Source organism: Hyperoodon ampullatus (genome assembly GCF_949752795.1).
Source record: "Hyperoodon ampullatus genome assembly, chromosome: 14".
Classification (NCBI taxonomy): Eukaryota; Metazoa; Chordata; class Mammalia; order Artiodactyla; family Ziphiidae; genus Hyperoodon; species Hyperoodon ampullatus.
In genome coordinates, this window is record NC_136927.1 from 81,985,479 (window position 1) to 82,004,045 (window position 18,567).

The following is an 18,567-nucleotide window of genomic DNA, read 5'->3' on the forward strand; positions in this document are numbered from 1 at the left end:
AGGGTTACCAAGGCTGCCTATCTCAAAAATCCTCTAGTCTCCCTGAGTACCCCCAGATTCCCATCATTCAGATCCCCTGAGATTTTCCTAATGACAGAAGTCTCCTATACAAATGCAAAAATGCTAACTAGGGAGAACGGCACATTAAGCCATATTCACTCAACAAGAGCAATTAGTTTATCAAGTTAGCTCTCCCGGTCAACTATCAGATTCCTGTTCCAATTCAACAAACGTATGCTGAATACCTTCTACCATAGGAGACTGTACCAAGAGGTGAGTGAGGAGGAAGCAGAGTTGAGTAAAAACTGATCTCCAGGTTCAAGGGGCTCATAAATTAATGGCAACGACAGACGTGTATGGATGGATGTACACACAATATATTCTCACCAGACACCAAATCTACCTGCACCTTGATCCTGGACTTCCCAGCCTCCAGAACTGTGAGGACTAAATGTTTGTTGTTTAAGCCACCTGATCTGCAGTATTTTTGTTATAGCAGCCTGAAGAGACGAAGATAGAGGTATAAATCCCTTTCTATCAATACATAAAAGAAACAACATTTGAGCTCTAGTACTTATTCATTCATTCACTCATCCAGCCATCTAACATGCATTTATTAAATGCCAACTAGATGCAAAGCATTAGGCACCAAGTTCATTAAACTGGTGAACAAAACAAACATTAACTCTGGCTGGTCCAGTGTGTGACAGACACACAGATGGATATATAAGTACAAGTTGGGATAGGAGGTAGAAAGAAAAACAACAAAAGTGTTTTATAAGTGTCTAGAACAGTGTCTGGCACATAATAAAGAGTCAGACTATTAGCTATTATTGTCATATAGTCATATAGTATTACTATGGCTGTGATTATGTATGTGGATTAACGGATGAAAATGGACTCCATGACACTCAGGTGCAAGAAGTGCCACTGCCCAGTTCAGTAACTTGTCCAAGTTTACGAGGCTAGTAAATGGCGCAGATTAGCTTAAACACATGCAACCTGGCTCCAGAGCTATGCTTTCTAACTGTACTATTGGCCGGCCTTCTAATACATTCAGGGGCTTGTACTATATAGGCTATTTTGTAATAGGGTTTTAAATTTCACAACATATTAAAATATCTCCCCATGTCTATAAAAAATATTCTGCAACCTCCTTTTAACATGTGCAGATGATTTAACTATATACAGAGCACAGAGATTGGTTCCGGGCTTTTGATATTATAAATAATGCCGTGATGGGGCTTCCCTGGTGGCGCAGTGGTTGAGAGTCCGCCTGCCGATGCAGGGGACACGGGTTCGTGCCCCGGTCTGGGAAGATCCCACATGCCGCGGAGCGGCTGGGCCCGTGAGCCATGGCCGCTGAGCCTGCGCGTCCGGAGCCTGTGCTCCGCAACGGGAGAGGCCACAACAGTGAGAGGCCCGCGTACCGCAAAAAAAAAAATAATAATAATGCTGTGATGAACATCTCTTTATCTTTTGTTTCACCCACCATGATGATTCTTTTTCTTTTTAAGGATTCATTCTTACAAGAGGGATCGTTGTTTAATACGCATGAATATTTCAAGGATTTTGCCATGTGCTGCTAAGTTATTTTCCAGAAATGCTGTACCACTATATACTCTCACAAGATTTTCTACTGATTCTTCTCACTGACCATAGACTCAGCCACGCGGCACCCTTGTGGCTGCTCTCAGGGCCATATCAACCACGCCTCTAAATGTCCTGCAGACTCTTCTCTATTTTATCCATGACCTTTGGTGGGAGGGGCCCCTGCATGGAGACCCCCTGCCGGACTTTGGCAGATAGGGAGGCACTGATTGAGAAGCCAAGGAAAGGAAGGGGAGACGTAGGGGAAGAGGGCAGCCTTCCCCACGACCCGCCCCCACATAAAGAGATGCTGCCCAATATCCGGTCTTTCAGGCTGGCAGTCTGGTATCGAAGATGAATTACAAGGCTTCAGCATCAGTAGATGGGGTCAAATTCTGATCAGCTTTCTGTCTTCAGATAAGTTACTTTCTGAGTCTCAATTTCCTCAAATTATTATAGATCAATAATATGGGTAATAAATTGGGAAGGATATACTTCACTGATATTAAAATGCATATTTTTTCACATTTTAATATCTCTGAAATGGGGATATGTCATACAATTGACCATTTTTAAAAGGCGAAAGATTTATACAATCTGAAGAGAAACCAGAGCATACAATTGACCATTTTTTAACTTATTTTATATTTGAGTATAGTTGATTAACAATGTTGTGTTAGTTTCAGGTGTTCAGCAAAGTGTTTCAGTTATACTATACATGTATCTATTCTTTTTCAAATTCTTTTCCCATTTAGGTTGTTACGTAATATTGAACAGAGTTCCCTGTACTATACAGTAATACAAATGACCATTTTTAAAATTGCTTCATTCCACAGTCTAACTGGCTGTGTTTTTTTCCCTAGTGGGTGCGGTAGGCAGAATTCTAAAAAACACCCCACCCCATGGCCCTCGCCTTCGTGTAATCCCTCCCCTGGGGTGTGCCTGGAGCCTGTGAAGATGATGACACGTCCCTTTAGTGATTGAGTTATGCTCTATGGCAAAAGGGAGATTTCCAAGCGGACCTTATCCAATCACAGGAGTCCTGAGAGTTTTCTCAGCTGATGGGCAGAAGGAAAAGTCAGAAAGATTTAAGGCAAATCAGAGACGTAAAGAGACCGGAACCCCTGACTAAAGGTGACGCAAAGAAATAGAGATTTGTATTTCTGCAGGAAGACAGCCAGGTCCGGTGTCCCAGCTCAGTGATCTCTTAGGACCCAGGTTTCTGCTAACATTTTGCTCCAGCATCCACTCCACTGCCCCGTCACCTCTTATCCTTGGATCGTGGGAAAGGGCAAAGACAACGGAAACATTCTGGTGGGTTCACCTGTTCCTTTGGGAAGAAAGACCCTCCTCAGGGACTTCTGCTGACATCTTGCTGTTGATCATTTTTCTCCCATGTTTACCATGAGCTACAAGGGAATCTGAAAGGTAAGTTGCGTCAGAACACAAACTCATCCTTGCTAGTGATAAGCATGGATATTGTTGAAGAGTATAGGTTTGCATAGCCATCGCTGTGGTCAACCGCTACTGCATCCTGGGCAAAGGGCAACAGGGGTCAGACCAGTTTCATCTCGTTCAACCTATCATTGTTGTATTTCTTAAAAATGGCGGACCCTGAACATTTGTTCTAGAATCACTGTGGCTAAACTTTCCTGAATTGGAATACTGAAGAGGTTTCAGAATTTTTCACCTGTACTTGCTTTACTGGGAACTTACTTTATCGCTTTTTGGTGGCAAAAATAATGGGTTTACCCTCCTTTGACTGTTTTCTTTCCATCTTTACCCAAACAAAGTTCTCAGAAATAATCAAACACAAATAGCTCTTCAAACCTTCTAGTACCTCCATTGAAAGCCCTCAGGCAGCTCTTCCAAGAAAAAAAAGAAACACCGATGTTCTCGCCTAGGTCACAGAGTCACCCAACACCCTGCAGGCCTTTGGAATTTCCGTTTAGTACTTGTAAGTTATTCAAATGACAGGAATGAATTTCTGAAGAAGAGAATACTTTACTGATTTTTAAAAATAAACAAAGAATGTATTCCATCTGGTAAGAGTTACTTTCAGTCACATTTTTTTTTCCTCTTAGAAAGGCAGAATATGTCAAAAAAAAAATAGTGACAAACTTTCCAAAGAACGTGGCCTTTACTTAATTTTGTAAATCAAAGGAAATTGCTGAGCATTTCCAAATGGAGGCTGGGTTTCTTTTTCTCTCATTTATTATTGGCACCTGTTGGAATACTGGCAAAAGCAATATTAGGGAATTTGAGTTTGGGTTTGTGCTTATTTAGTGCAAGGGATGCAGGTGGACAAAGGGGTCAAGTGGACTCGATGACCTCAGAGCTGAGTTTGCAGTTGAGGTGCTGTGGATACAGTCCAAGGTGGGAGCTTCCAAATGTATAATAAAAGGAGGAAACATCCACCATATAAATTCCTGCAGATTAAATGAGAAGCCAGCATATGTGTGTGTACACATATCATATATATTTCATGAAACATGTAAAGCACTGGATAATTTGGACTTCCAAGTAAACAGCCTATTAGTAGTCTGAGAAAATAGAAGGGATGTCATTCATGTACCAGAAACTTTAAGGAATTTTTCCCACAGATTACACAGCTGGAATCAAGTTTGAAAGGAAGAAAGTGGTGTGTGAATTCCCAAAACTATGTGGGAGTTGTGTGTACTGTAAGGTGGTAGTGGTGGTCCCCATACAGCTCCTCAGAAATACACTGTACCCCAAGGAGTGGCAGCAGCCCATGAGGCTGCAAGTAACGATCAGCATAAGAGCTGCCGGATAAAACAATGTAAGAATATCCCACGCAGTACTTGGTACATACTTATACTAAAAATGATTCATTGTTTATCTGAAATTCAAATTTAACCGGGTATCCTGTATTCGTATTTGCTAAACCTAACAACCCTAAACCAGCATAATATACAAGTGGGGAGTAGAAAGTCACAAGCAGCCGTAAGCCAAGTATCACCAGATACAAGTATTCAGGCCTATGAAAAGATACTTTAAATCATCAAAAGGGGATCAATGTCTGATGCCCTAAAGGAAGTAGGGGAGGATTTGAGAGAATGTTTAATTCATTTTTCAAACGATCCTATAGGGCACTGTATGTATTGAACTAGAAGCAGCTGGTACAAAGATCAAAACATATGATCTCGTTTTGGATTACCAAACGGATAAAATAAATGCTTGCAATTTTTTTTAACTTCCAAGTTAAGAAAAAAAAAAAAGAAAACTCAGCTATATGCAAATATGAAAAAACTAGAAATATATCCGTCAGGGTTCCTTGTTGCAAGCGATAGAAATTGACAACTGGCTGATTTAAGTAGAAAAAAGGAATCTATTCAAAGGCTATTGAGAAGCACAGGGAATTCTTAGGAGGGTTCCTGGAATCAGGCTTAGAAAAGAGGCAGAACCAGGTGCTGTGGACTAAATGCTGGGGGTCTCCCAAATTCATATGTTGAAACCCAATTCCCAAAGTGATGGTATTTGGAGGTGGGGCTTTGGGGAGATGATAGGTCACGAGAGCAGAGTCCCCATGAATGGGATTAGTGCCCTTATAAAAAAGACCCCAGAGAGCTCCCTTCACCAAGACACAGAAAGAAGACAGTCATTTTTGAACCAAGAAGTGGGCTCTAACCAGACATCAAATCTGCCAGCACCTTGATCTTGGACTCCCCAGCCTCCAGAACTGTGAGAGAGAAATGTGTGCTGTGTAGTATTCTGTTACAGCAGCCTGAGCTAAGACAAAGGGGGAGAAGCAGAAATGAGAACCAAAGCAAAATCATGCTACACAGCTGGTCGGTCTCGGGACATGGAAACACAAAAGTGGTGAAGGGTGGCAGAATGTGCCATCCCCAAATGTGCCACTTTGGCATAAGAATTATTTTGAGCTAAAGGCACTTTAAAAACACGGCAGGTGCAAGAAGGGTGCTCTGACTCCCAACCCCTCCTGAAAGCAGGAGATCAAACCCCCATATGGAAGACATCCTTCCTACACAGGAAAGTAACATTCTCGTTACCAGGGGCAGGGAGTCGAGGCCAAGAAAAATCAGTACAAACAGACCTGCTTAAACTAACCCTTATCAGCCTCATCACTTTCCCACCAGTAACTGCTCTAGCCCAAACCCCTTTGGTCAGGTTTTCAATAATGTAATACTCTCTGTTCAATTTCACATGTACCCAACTCTAACTGGCCCTTTGGGGTCTTCGTTTCTGTAGGAGGGCTCCTGTGTCGCGTAAAACTTCTATTAAATAAATTTGTACGCTCTTCTCCTGTTAATCTGTCTTATGTCCCCTTAATTCTCAGGCCCAGGCGAAACCCATGTGGTGGCAGCAGCAGCACTGAGCTCCACCCGGTCCCCTTCCACTGCAGAGCACACCCCACTCCTTGTCCCGTGTTCCTGGAAATGCCGTGCACTCCAGCAGGTAACAATGCTGCTGCTGCTACGTGCCACCACCAGGAATCCTCCGGGGTCTCAGCTCCTTCTCTTCATGGCTTGCAATTCAAAGCAGGGGAAGCTTCATCCCATCAGGCGAGACAGCATCGTGGCTCTGCAATCCAGGTGTACAAGTGAGCGGAAAAGCCAAAATGTGGCAGATGAAATCTTCAAAAATGTGAAGAGGGTTCAAACAGTGGGCAGTTAAATTTTTTTTTTTTTAAAAAGGGCAATTTCCATCCAGGAATAAAAATACATTAAAACATGAGTCTGTATCATCATCTATTTGGTGACATAAAGTTCTTCTTTAAATTTTCTGCATCTTCTAAATTGTCTACAAGGAACATGATTTTTCAGACTTCAAATGTCTCTCACAAACCTAATGATAATTATTTCCACCCATTTAATGTTTCATATCCTTTGGGTGGTAATGAAACATTGTTTACAGTTTTATTTTTCATCAGGATATTAAAATATTTTTCCTGCTCATAAATTCATTCAAACGTGTCAAGGAAAATTCCCTTAAGAAGAGGCCAGGCAGAGCAGAGCTCAACATATTACAAAATATTACCAGTTGCTTTTCGACAAGCTTCCTAGTAGGAAATGAATGATGCCACTTCTTACAGTAATGGTACCTAGTACAGTAGGGGTACGGCTGGCAGGTAGAGGCACCATCCATTACTGTCTCTCTAGCACTTGTGCCTTAGGAGAGCAAGGGCCATCAGGATAAAATGTGGCATGCAGCCCACGTAAATCAACCCAGGTGACACTCACATTTGTTTTGCAGGTGGTGTGCTGCCCACATCAGCCCAGAACTCTCGTTATGGTCTTGTTTATACAGCCACAGATATTTTACTCAATGTGTATGGCAACATCTTAGAATGTCTTTTCAGAAGGAGGAAGCATTAGATGAAATACAAACAAGTCCAATTTGCATTTCATTGAGAAGGATACCTATTAGCCAGCAAAACAAAACCAGGTCCTTTGGCAAGAACCACACCTCTGTGAAGATCGGGACTGAGAAATCTGAGCGTGTAATAACAGGCAGAGTGGGAGCTGGGGAGGCGTGAGAGGAAGTCACAGGTGAGGCAAGCTACCTTTATCCTGAGTTGTCGCCTTGGTCGTCCTGTACAACCTCATTGTAGCGTTCTGCCCTTGTTATGTTCTTTTTCATTTGCAGACACTTGGAAGCCGCCCTAACCTTATGTTCATAGTTAGTTACCAGCCATGGATAATTCCATTTTTCAGTTCATCTACCATTGCTGAGGAAGTGCCGCAGCATTTGTATTTCTGTTGACTTGCCACATCTTGACAGTTGGCACGAACAGGCAGCCCTGTGTGGCCATCTCGGGGAGGGTCACTGCCAGGGTCTAGAGTTTAATCTCTCTGACATTCATTAGCCCACACACTGATTATCACGCCCTCTCTGACAGGGAGGTACACACACGACGGCTGTGAGCACAGACTCTGGGGCCTACACCTGGCTTCACATCATGCCTCCATGACTCACTAGCTGGGTGAACTTGAGCGAGTCACTTCCCTTCCCTGAGTTTGAGATACACACCTGCAAACGGGGATAGTAAGATAAACCTATCTCAAAAGATTGTCACTAAGCTTATATGACATAATAGTTTTTAGGTGTTTAGTGTAAATATATATATACACACATATACGTCACTTACAAGTAATACATTATATAGGTATACGTATACATAAGATAAATTTTTATACTTTACAGAGAATATTTGTCTTAAGCATAGTGAATTTATTTCTTCTTCATGAATCGGGTTCTAAAATGTTATCTAGTTATAATTAGCTTTGAAAAATCCCTTGAGTTGTTGGTTTTTTTTTTTTTTGGAGTAAAGGATGGTCTGAACTAGCTCATTTTTCCTCCATCAACAAGATCGTTGTTTCACTGACTGGGCACTAGATGCGGTCGCTGACTCGCAAATATTAGCCACACACCCAGAATGGAGAGATATTTGTACTGTACGGGGCACGGAGACCCTCAGAATCAGACCAAGGAAAGCAGATTCGGGTCCCCCATGCCACACTCAGGCAGCCAGCACGTCCTAAAATTCTCTCTTTTTTCCTTCCACCTCCCTCCCCCAGGTACAATGAATAAAGTACGGTTTACATCAATTACACTAGTGTGAAGAATAAAGAAGTGTGACTGACCACAGCAGTGGTTATCAGACTGTGTGTTTATCTTGTTTTAGTTTGAGACTCTTGTTTCAGGAATGTCTCCTACACACGTGAGGTCCGCCCAGTGGTTCTCTAACATCAGCATGGACCCAGTCACTTGAAGCGCCCGTTTAGAATGCAGATTCGAGGGCCACACTTCTTGAGAGATTCAGTATACCTGAGGCTGGCCCTGGGCCATGACACAGGTGAAAACACTGGCTCAGGGTCAAGTTCCTAGAGCATATTTGGGGCCTCACTGAGGCCCATTTCTCACATGTGGCAAATCCAAGGGAATAATGCCTTGCTGAATTTCAACAACAATTGCATTAAAACTGGAGAGGTTTCAGGGGGAAACAAATGAATATAGCAAATATAGAAGGTTGAATTTTTTTTCAGTTAATACATTTGTTAATGGTCCAATAATAGCCCAAGCTCCATGTCTTAATTCCTAGTATTTAACATACTGGCACTTGAAATTTTCTTAAAAAATCATTTCTGTTCTTCCAACTAGGAAAAAATCAAGTGCAAACATTGCATTTATTAATTCCAAACCAAGATTCCCAACATGAAAAGAATTCTCAAAAACACAGCAGAACCAAATGCAATGAGGTATCCTGGATGGGAGGCTGGGATGGGGGGAGGGGGAGGGGGGAATAGAGGAGAAGCTGGTAAAACGCAAATCAGTTGAGGCTCTTAGTTAATGGTAATGCATCCATGTTGATTCCTGAGTCCTCACAAACGTGCCGTGGTCATGTGACATAATAACATTAGAAGAAACTGGATGAGGGTAGTCAGGAACTCTCTCTACTGTCTGTGCAAATTTTCTATAAATCTAACATTACACCAAAATTAAAAGCCAGCCTGGTTTTTAAAATTGCAGTAGAACTTAATATTTATGAGCATGAGTTTTAAGTCAGATGGCTCTCAGTCTGGATCTTGGACCTCCATCACAGGCCAGCCCAGCCCTCAGCGGCTGTGTGGCCCTGAGCAACTACCTCCAATCAGGGCCTCAAGTTCTTCATCTGTTAAGTGGGGATAATACTAGTACCTGCCTCCTAATAAAACACATGAAGTGTTTACAACTGTTCCTGGTACATGACAAGGAGCAAGTTACGCTCAGCAAGTGAGCCTCAGACCCTTCCTGCGTAAAATGGGGACAACAGTAGCACCAACTCACCAACTTGCTGGGATGATTGAATGAAATGAAGCAAGTAAACCCTCAGCCCAGTGTCTGTACCTAGAGTGCTTGAAATAGATTTTGGCACAGATTAAGCACCCAATAAACGGTAGCTGTAATTATTACCATTAGTACTAATAAAAGCTGATGGGTGACCTGCCCCAGTTCCGGCTTCAAAGCCACAAGGATTACAGATTTGAACTCATTAGCTCCTTCCCGGCCACTGCTCAGTATGCATATCTAAAAATGGAGAGACACAGACACTGTGGGGCCTTTTATATCCCCAGCCCTTCACTTTTCCCAGGAAGTAAAAAGTATCCTTGTTTCAGGGATCTGGTGGCAATTGACTGAAAACACAATCCAGACCGACCCAAAAATAAAGGGTGGCCATTGGCTTGTAGAACATCCAGGGAAGGCTGGCTCCTGGGGCTCAAAGGATGCCACTAGGATCCAGCTCTCTCCACTTCTGGGCTGTGCTTTCCTCCAGGTTGGCCTTATTCTCAAGCTTCACATGATGAAGAATACGTGCCTAAAGCTCTAAATACCAGGTCCTCAAGGGTCTAAGTCCACAAAGAAAGAGTCTCTTTTCCCTGAAGTGTGAATCAAAGTCCACAGCCTGATTCTCAAAGAACCAGCAAGGGTCGTGTCCACCCCAGACCAATCACAGTGCTTAGGGAGGTTGCAATTCACTGATCCATTTGAGTTTGACTCACCTGTCCATCCCAGGTACCAAAGGTGAAGTCAGCCTCACTCAAACCAAATGGACTGAGGATAGAGGGAGGTGTTGCCCCAAAGAAATTTCTGATACTGCTAACAAGGCAAAGGTAATGGATGCTGTGTGGCTACAAAACAGCATATGTTCACTATAATCATATGGACTTTACAATTGATGATCACGGTTGGCTAAGCAGATGTAGAAACTTCAGGAAGAGAAAAGTCAGACGCCCTGTGCTCCATCTTCTCCAACTGAGAACCCAATTGCCTTGGGAGTCAGCCCTGCACACACACAGACCTCTCCAGCCCTTTGATTCAACTCAATATATATTTATCAAACACTATATGCCAGGCACTATGGAAGTTCCCTGATTCTAAATTATTTACACTTTATTAAAAGAAACAGTATATTCCATGGTGAACTCCTAAATTTTTAAAAAGCTTTACTGAGGTGTCATTTTCATATCATAAAATTCACCTGTTTTAAGAACACCACTCAGTTTTTTTTTTAAGTATATTTACAGAGTTGTGTGACCATTACCAAAATTCAGTTTTAGAACATTCCCAACACCCAAAAAGGTCTCTCGTGCCCATTTAAGTGAGTCCTCATTCACACTCCTCATCCCAAGTACCATCTAGCAAATCTGCCTACTGTCTTTATAGATTTGCCTTTCTGGACATTTCATATAGATGAAATCACATAATATGTGGTCTTTTGTGTCTAGTGTCTTTCACTTAGCAAGTGCTTTGGGGGTTCAACTTCAAAAATGTTGTAGCAGGTTTTAGTATTTTCTTCCTTTTTATTGCTGACTAGTATTCTATTGCAAGGCTGTACCACATTTTGCTTATCCATCCCTCAATTATGGACATTGGTATTATTTACACTTTTTGAGTATTATGAAAAATCCTGCTATGAACATCTGAGTATAAGTTTGTCTGTGGACATATGTGTTCCTTTCTCTTGGGTAAATACGTAGGAGTGGAATTTCTGGGTCATATCGGAAACATACCCAAATTTTCCTAAATAAAAATTAAAACACTTATTGTGTGCCCTTTTTTCTTCCACAAGTGGAAATGTCCAAGACTCAATCAGTGCTCCTAAAAATTTAAATCAAGCCTTTACCCTAAGCAAATCATATTCTTAGTATTACACATATAACCCTAATAAAGGTTAGAACCTATATGGACCAGCCTTTCAATCAAGTTATGTAAAGAAAAAAAACACCCAAAGCACTGAATGGTAACCAAAAGTAACTACATAAGTAGCCCATCTATTGATATGGCTCAAAGAAAATTTGTGGTGATCTAATTTATATCCTACAACACTATAAAATCTCCTTCCGTTTTCTTTCTGATTTCCTTCTCCCCCATAAAACAAACAAAAAAACAAAAACAAAAACTCTGTCTTCATTTGACCCACATGGCATTTCTTGTCTGTTCCCCTCTTTCTTCTACTCTAGCACTCTCATAGAGCTTCTCTGACTTATCCTTGTGCTGGAGACTGTCTGAAGAACCAGGGGCACATTTCTGTCTCTTCAATGCCAAAACCTGGTTCAGGAAAATAAACATCCAACCTGTCATTCCATTGAAATGCCGGTGAAAGTTTGCCAAGCCAGTTTCTCTGACAGATTACGGGAATTCAGCTTTAGTCTCTTTGCCTATAACTCAATCATGGTATTGGATCCATCCAGATGGGCTAGGAACACTGTAGTAACAAACAATTTCCAAATCTCTGTGGCTTATAACAACTACGTGACACTTTGGGTGGGCAGGGAAACTCTGCTCGTATCTGTCACTCGAGGCCCAGGTTGACGGTGTAGCCACCTCCATGCCTCCATGACAAAGAGCTTTAGAGAGTTTTGCCCTGGTAATTAGATATTTATCCCAAATATGACACATACCACTTCTGCTTGCAACTCATTGCCAAGAATCAGCCAATGGTCCCACTCAACTGCACGGGGTCCAGGGAGAATCCTACCACGTGCTCAGAAAATAGAATAAGACGTATTCAACAAACAGGACTAAAGACTACCATGGTTATCAGTTTCCCCAGAGCACCTGACATTTGCAAAAATGTGGGTGTTCACAAATAAGATATTTGTTTAAAAAAAAAAAAAGTTGAACTGCTTGTAGCCCATTGGCAGGTTCTAGGAAATTTGTGTATAACTCACAGATTAATGTATTATATTTAAATTTAAAATATTTGGGGGGGTGGCTGACTCCTCATTTAAGAAGAATTTCAGTGAATTGTGTTTCCCCTTTCTCTTTGGAGAACAATTATTCTCTAAATGAATTCTCAAGCTCCGGGCTTCACTAACACGAGACACGTCCAGTCATTAACATAGTCAGTGGATCGCAATATTTAGTGAGCAATTGTTCTCTTTAAGCTGCTCCTCCAGGCTCCAGGAATCCATTTCGGGCCACGTAACTGAAGAGCTTTCTACTCAGACTTCAATCACCAAGGATCCTGCTCTTTGGGGCCTCCACTCTGCTTTCTCTTGTGTCTGCTTTGTCCCATTGCTGCTGGGACAGATCCCCGATAGCTTCCAGGGCTCAGCACTTACTGGTTCACACATAGCAGGAGAGAATGTGTGACTCCTAGTAGCCCTTCTAGAAAAAGAGGAAGCATCTCTCCCAGAGTCCCCAAGAGTCATCACCTCCCACACCTCCACCTGAATTAGGGAACATCAATGCCTGAGCCAGCCACAGAGATCACGGGGATACGCCCGCACCCCTGACACTGAGGGGGAGGTCAGTCCCCCCCAAACTGCAGGACCAAAAATAGAGAAGGAATGGATTCCCAGAGAAAGAGATGGGTGCTGTTTGGAAAAGAGATGGAGGAATGCTGTCAGGCAAGGCAATCAATACACGTCCACAAACTGATGTCATGCGAGAAGCCTAACTCTCTACCGTGATACTAAACAAGCATAACATTGTGTGAGCACTGATCTTGAGAACACAAAACTCTTCAGTTAGGCCAGACAAGATGCCAATACCTACTGAGAAAAAAAAAATAAAAGATGATTATGGAAGATGATTGTTCTTAGACTTCAGGGTGTAAGAACATCACTGTGGCATGAATTCTTAATCCTTCTCTTTTAAATTACGCCAAATACTAGTTAAAATCATTTCACCCAGATTATCATTTCACTGTGACATCATGTTATGACACATGCCACATCCAATGATGCAACCTCCTTGCTTTCAAAAACAATCATCAGGGCTTAGAGTCAAGACCCGTCAGACATGGAAAATATTATTTCAGTAGTCTTCAGAGCACTGTACATGAAGGGCTTCAAACCACGGTCATTAGACTCCAATTTATATTTCTGTTTTTACATTTCTGCCTGTGTAACTAATTCAGTCTAATCCATCTCTTTCGGATGATTGGGAAACCTTCAAAAGATAAATACTGACTGTTGTGAAATGTAGCCAGAGGAGAAGGCAATTCAAATTAATCTTCCTAAATATCTCTGTTAGTGAGCAATGATTTATTTCGCTCACTTAGAAAGGATTTTTTTCCACGCCTCTCTAAACTGCTACTTGATACTGTGGCTAGCCCTAGTTGACAAGAATTGTCTTAAGAAATGAAAACAGCCAGCACCAAAGCTAATGGTTGTTTTCAGTGTAATCTTGGGTGTACCCAGCCCACTTGGAAAGCATTTTTTTTATCTGCATCACAATTGAAGATATGATATTAGAGGTCTTGAATTAGTTATCTGTTGCCTGAGCAATGCTCAAAGCTAGATAAATAGAAGAGCCCTTAATTTATACACGTATTTTAGGTGGGATGAAAGGCAAGGTATACTTTATGATAAGCTGGAAGGCTTGGAACTTGGAATGAACCCAACCACTCACATATTAAATGATATCACGAAAGTAAATAACATCCATTTCTTCCTATTCAAAACATGGTTGAGACATCTACTCTCATAACAGCTGGCTCAGACAACGGCAAAAATAAATTGCACTCGATTGATAATCTCTCCACTGAGAAAGGAACAAATTGAACAGACAGAGCACCGAAGTCAGGGAGTTTTTCTGTGTTTCAAAATTCCCCCAGGCGCCGTGCAGACAGTGAGCCCCGGCTAATTATCCTTGGGTCTCTGACACCCAAGTTCCCCTCGCTGCTCCAACTCCAGGCCAGGAGTCTGGATTTCAGGCTCATCAGCTACAGCAGACGTCCGCATAAGTAATTTTGGCCACTGAATCGTGCGGGTGAATTCATAAAATGGATTTGTGTGAACTTCAGGAGAAAATATGAGTACATAAATTGATAAGTGATGAGTGGGAGTTCAGCAGATGTTTCAGAGCCATCTAAGGCAGAAGAACACCAGGGCATGCAAGTCCAGGGACTGTGGGTTCCTATCCTGGAGCAATCCCTGATTCTGAGGGTCTGAGCCATTTTACCTCTCTAAATCGACCCTTCTCTGTGGTCAAATGGAGGAACGATAATCTGGGAAAAAAATCACTGCAGAGGAATATTGCTCTGTTGGTCCAGCATCTCTCCTTTCTTAAGGAAAGGGTCCACGCCCCACTTCTCCATCCCAGAGAAATTCTTCCCTTCCAACACCCAAGTTCTCATAGGGCCACTCATCCTAAAACCCCACCTCTGGCCACAGCGATGGCACATGCCCAAGACGAGCCAATCAGAGGCTTTCAAAGTAGAGAGAGAGGAAGAGGGACAGTGTCTAAGGAACGTCTCAGGTGCGTCCACTCTCCTGCGGGACACAAGGCGGGAAGCAGCTCAGTTCATCAAGCATCAGTTCACTGAGGGCCCATTTGCCAGAAATCAATTTTTCCTTTTCCAAATGAATCCACTGGCCAAAACTGTGTTTCTCGGAATTCTTTATAAGGTTTACTAGCATCTAGTTAGTACTGGATGGTACCCTTTCAGAACACCTGAAGATTCTACCAAGTTTCAGTTGAAAGTTGCTTGTTTGTCCAGACAGCGGTTTAGGAACATTGGTCTTTCTCCCCGCAGCTGGCCCTCACCTGAGCGCACACCACCAGCCTCAGCCCCATGAACTGCCACAAAACCAACCCCCAAATGGGGGCGATAATAAATACAGACCCATCATGACTTACATTCTACATCTTTTTCTAAATCAGTTACTAACAGAAGCCCAAGCATCCCCAGACATATTCGTTCCATCCCCAGAAAGTCAGGACATCCCCTAATCTGGTCTACAACTTCCAAACCCTCACAGGGGCCTCTGGAATTCACGATCTGTCATCAGAAAAAAAAAAAAAAAAAAAAAAAACTCTTGTCCCTTTGCCTCTTCTCTGAATGTTCTAACTAAAGCCAGGCTGTAAGTAAACATGACCTTCCTGTGCACACCCCACGCCCACCAGGCTTGTGAGTAAGGTGGGTGTCCTTCTGGGTCTTCAAGGCCTTGAAAACCATTTCTCCACCTTCCTCTTTCAAGTACAGACCATCCAGTGATGCCACCTAACATCAGTCCTTGTTGTCATCTCCTAGAAACACACCAGTCTCCATCAATCAGCAGAGACGTGGCCTCTACGCATTTTCATGTCTCCCATCAATGCCCTTGATACCTTTGACAACCTCATAGGCATTCTATCTAATCCACCTGCCTCTCTGTCCACTGACCCGAGTGCACACAAAACACAGCATTTTCCTCTAGCCCACCTCAGCCATGCACTGTATGACACTTTTAACTACATCATTAACAACTGTACCACCTCAAAAAAAAAAAAGTCTTAATTCCATGGGTCCCATTTTTGGACCATCACCACCAATTTTCCAGTTCAGTTTCTCTCTAGTATCCCCACTACAACAATTCTCCAGCCCCACTGGGACATGATCCATCCAGCCTCACTGGGACATGATCCATCCCCCCTGCCATGTTTTCATCATCCACCTTCACGTCCCCACTTCCCTCTTTCTCTACCTTGGCTTCAATTGCCCCGCCCTGTGGCTCTGATCACTTGCTTCCACTCTCTTGTACTTGCTGGGCAAAGCCACAACGTAGGTTAGGACCCACTCTGCACATGGACCTGACCATTTGAGCACGGCTACCTCTTTGGGCTCCTGCCTCTCTCTCCTCACTCTCTGCATTCTGGCTGCCCCCATCCCCAGTCTTCTGAGAGTAACTCAAGTATCCCAAGCTTGTCTCAAATAATCTCTACTCTTTCTGTTCTCTCTGCCTGGAGCATTCCAGCATTCTCAGGGTCTTCCCCCTTCAGTCGGGTCACCTTCTCATTCTTCAGGTCTCTGCTTTAAACATCCCCCCCTTGTTCTTCTTAACCTTATTGAGATGAAATTCACATAACATAAAATTAATCACTTTAAAGTGAACAGTTCAGTGACACTTAGTAAAGTACAGGCACAGTGCTGTGCAATCCCCACATCTGTCTCGCTCCAAAACATTTTCATCACCTTAAAAGGCAATCTGTGCCCATTCAGCAGTTACTCACACTCCTCCCCGCCCCCAGCCCCTGGCAAACCACCGATCTGTTCCCCATCTCTGTGAGTTTGCCTTTTCTGGAACGCCTTCCCTTTTTTTTTTTTTTTTTTTGCGGTACGCGGGCCTCTCACTGTTGTGGCCTCTCCCGTTGCGGAGCACAGGCTCCGGACGCGCAGGCTCAGTGGCCATGGCTCACGGGCCCAGCTGCTCCGCGGCATGTGGGATCTTCCCGGACCGGGGCACGAACCCGTGTCCCCTGCATCGGCAGGCGGACTCTCCACCACTGTGCCACCAGGGAAGCCCCACCTTGCCTTTCGACAGCCTTTCTCTACAGATCCTCAGAGAACACCCTCATTCTGCCCCCGTCTCTGACACTCACTGCTGTATCTTAATGGAATATAGCATTTGTCTGGCTTCCTCGCCAGGATGTGGGCTCCACGGAGCAAACGTTTTGTGTTGTTTACTGCTCTGGTCCTGTAACAGTGACTGGCACATAGTAGGCTCTCAATAAATATCTGTCAAGGGAATAAAGACAACCCTATGAGGTCATCTAGTATTAGCCTGCTTTAGGTAGCAAATGACACAATTAAATTTGTACTAATTCAGGACAAAAATAAGTAAATAAAAGAGGTAGGTATCAGCTCATTTACCAAATGCGAGAGGGTCGTGAGAACACGTCAACTGGCAGAATGTAACACCCCTGGGAGCCCATCCGTCTGTCTGTCTGTCTGTCTCCCTCTCATCCTCTCATAATCTCAGATAATTTGGGGGGTTTTTAAAATTCTTTTTTTGTTGACCACGCCGAGCGGCATGTGTGATCTTAGTTCCCCAACTGTTACCGACCAGGGTTCTTGGCCTTCCCCAATCAATAGAAATTGACTAGAGGCCAGACAAGAAAATCAGTCAAGGCTTTATGGGGGCCCCCGGCTGCAGCAGGGGGCATGAGAACAAGTAACAGATTCCCTTGCTCGCCCGCTGCTCCCCGAGGTGGGGTGGTGAGCTTGTTCTTGTTATGGGGTGAGGGTAGGGGTGTGTCCAGGGGTCAGGTGGAGGGGTGGCTTAGGTGATTTGCCCACCCCTTAGGTGGTGTGGTGTGCAGGGGACATGTGCAGTACCCTGCTTTTGCTCCAGGCTCTTCAAAAGTGGCAGTTGGGTTTTTTGGTCTCTTTGTATCTTTTGTCCAGAATTTGCCCTAACTGAGCATGCACGCAGCTATCTTTAGTCCCATGTAGTTTCCTTGTATTTTGCTGCCCTAGGAGAGGTGTGTCCAGGTGCAAGCATTGCAGCACGGCGGCAAAGGGTCCCAGGTCCCAGCCTGCCTCACAACCAGGGATGGAACCCATGCCCCCTGCATTGGAAGGATGGCATCTTAACCACTGGACCACCAGGGAAGTGCCTCAGATAAGTTTCTTCACATGGATGTTGTCCAGATGAACCAAGTAAACACTACAAGTTTACCATTTATTCTCCATCCATCCACCCATCCATCCATCATCCATCCTTCCATCTCTCTATCCATTCGCCAATTTCCTGAGCCCCACTTCTATGTTTCAGCACTTTTGTAAGTGCTGTATAAGAAGCAATGACCAAGACAATCAGATAAGATGTGCTTTTCCTGCCAGTAACATAAAATATAACAAACAGGTGGGTGGCTATGTGGGAGAAGAGTGTTCTGGGCAGAAGAAATGATGAAAACAAAGGACCCCAGGAAGAGCTGTGTGGAGTGTGTTTAAGGTATAGCAAGAAGACAAGTGTGACTAAAGTAGCATCAGTACGAGGGAGGCTGGTAGAGCATGTGGTCAGAGAAAAGGCACAGGGTAAGGTCACTCAGGGCCCTGGAGGCCACTGCCAATATATTATATTTCATTTTGTCTGAAATAAGAAGCCTGTGGAGGATTTTAAGCAGAGTAATGACATTACCTGATTTATGTTTCAAAAGTTTCACTCCAGCTACTATGATGAGAATTAGACCCTGGGTGGCCAAAATAGAAGCAGGAAGACCTGTTAAGTGATGGGGATGGTA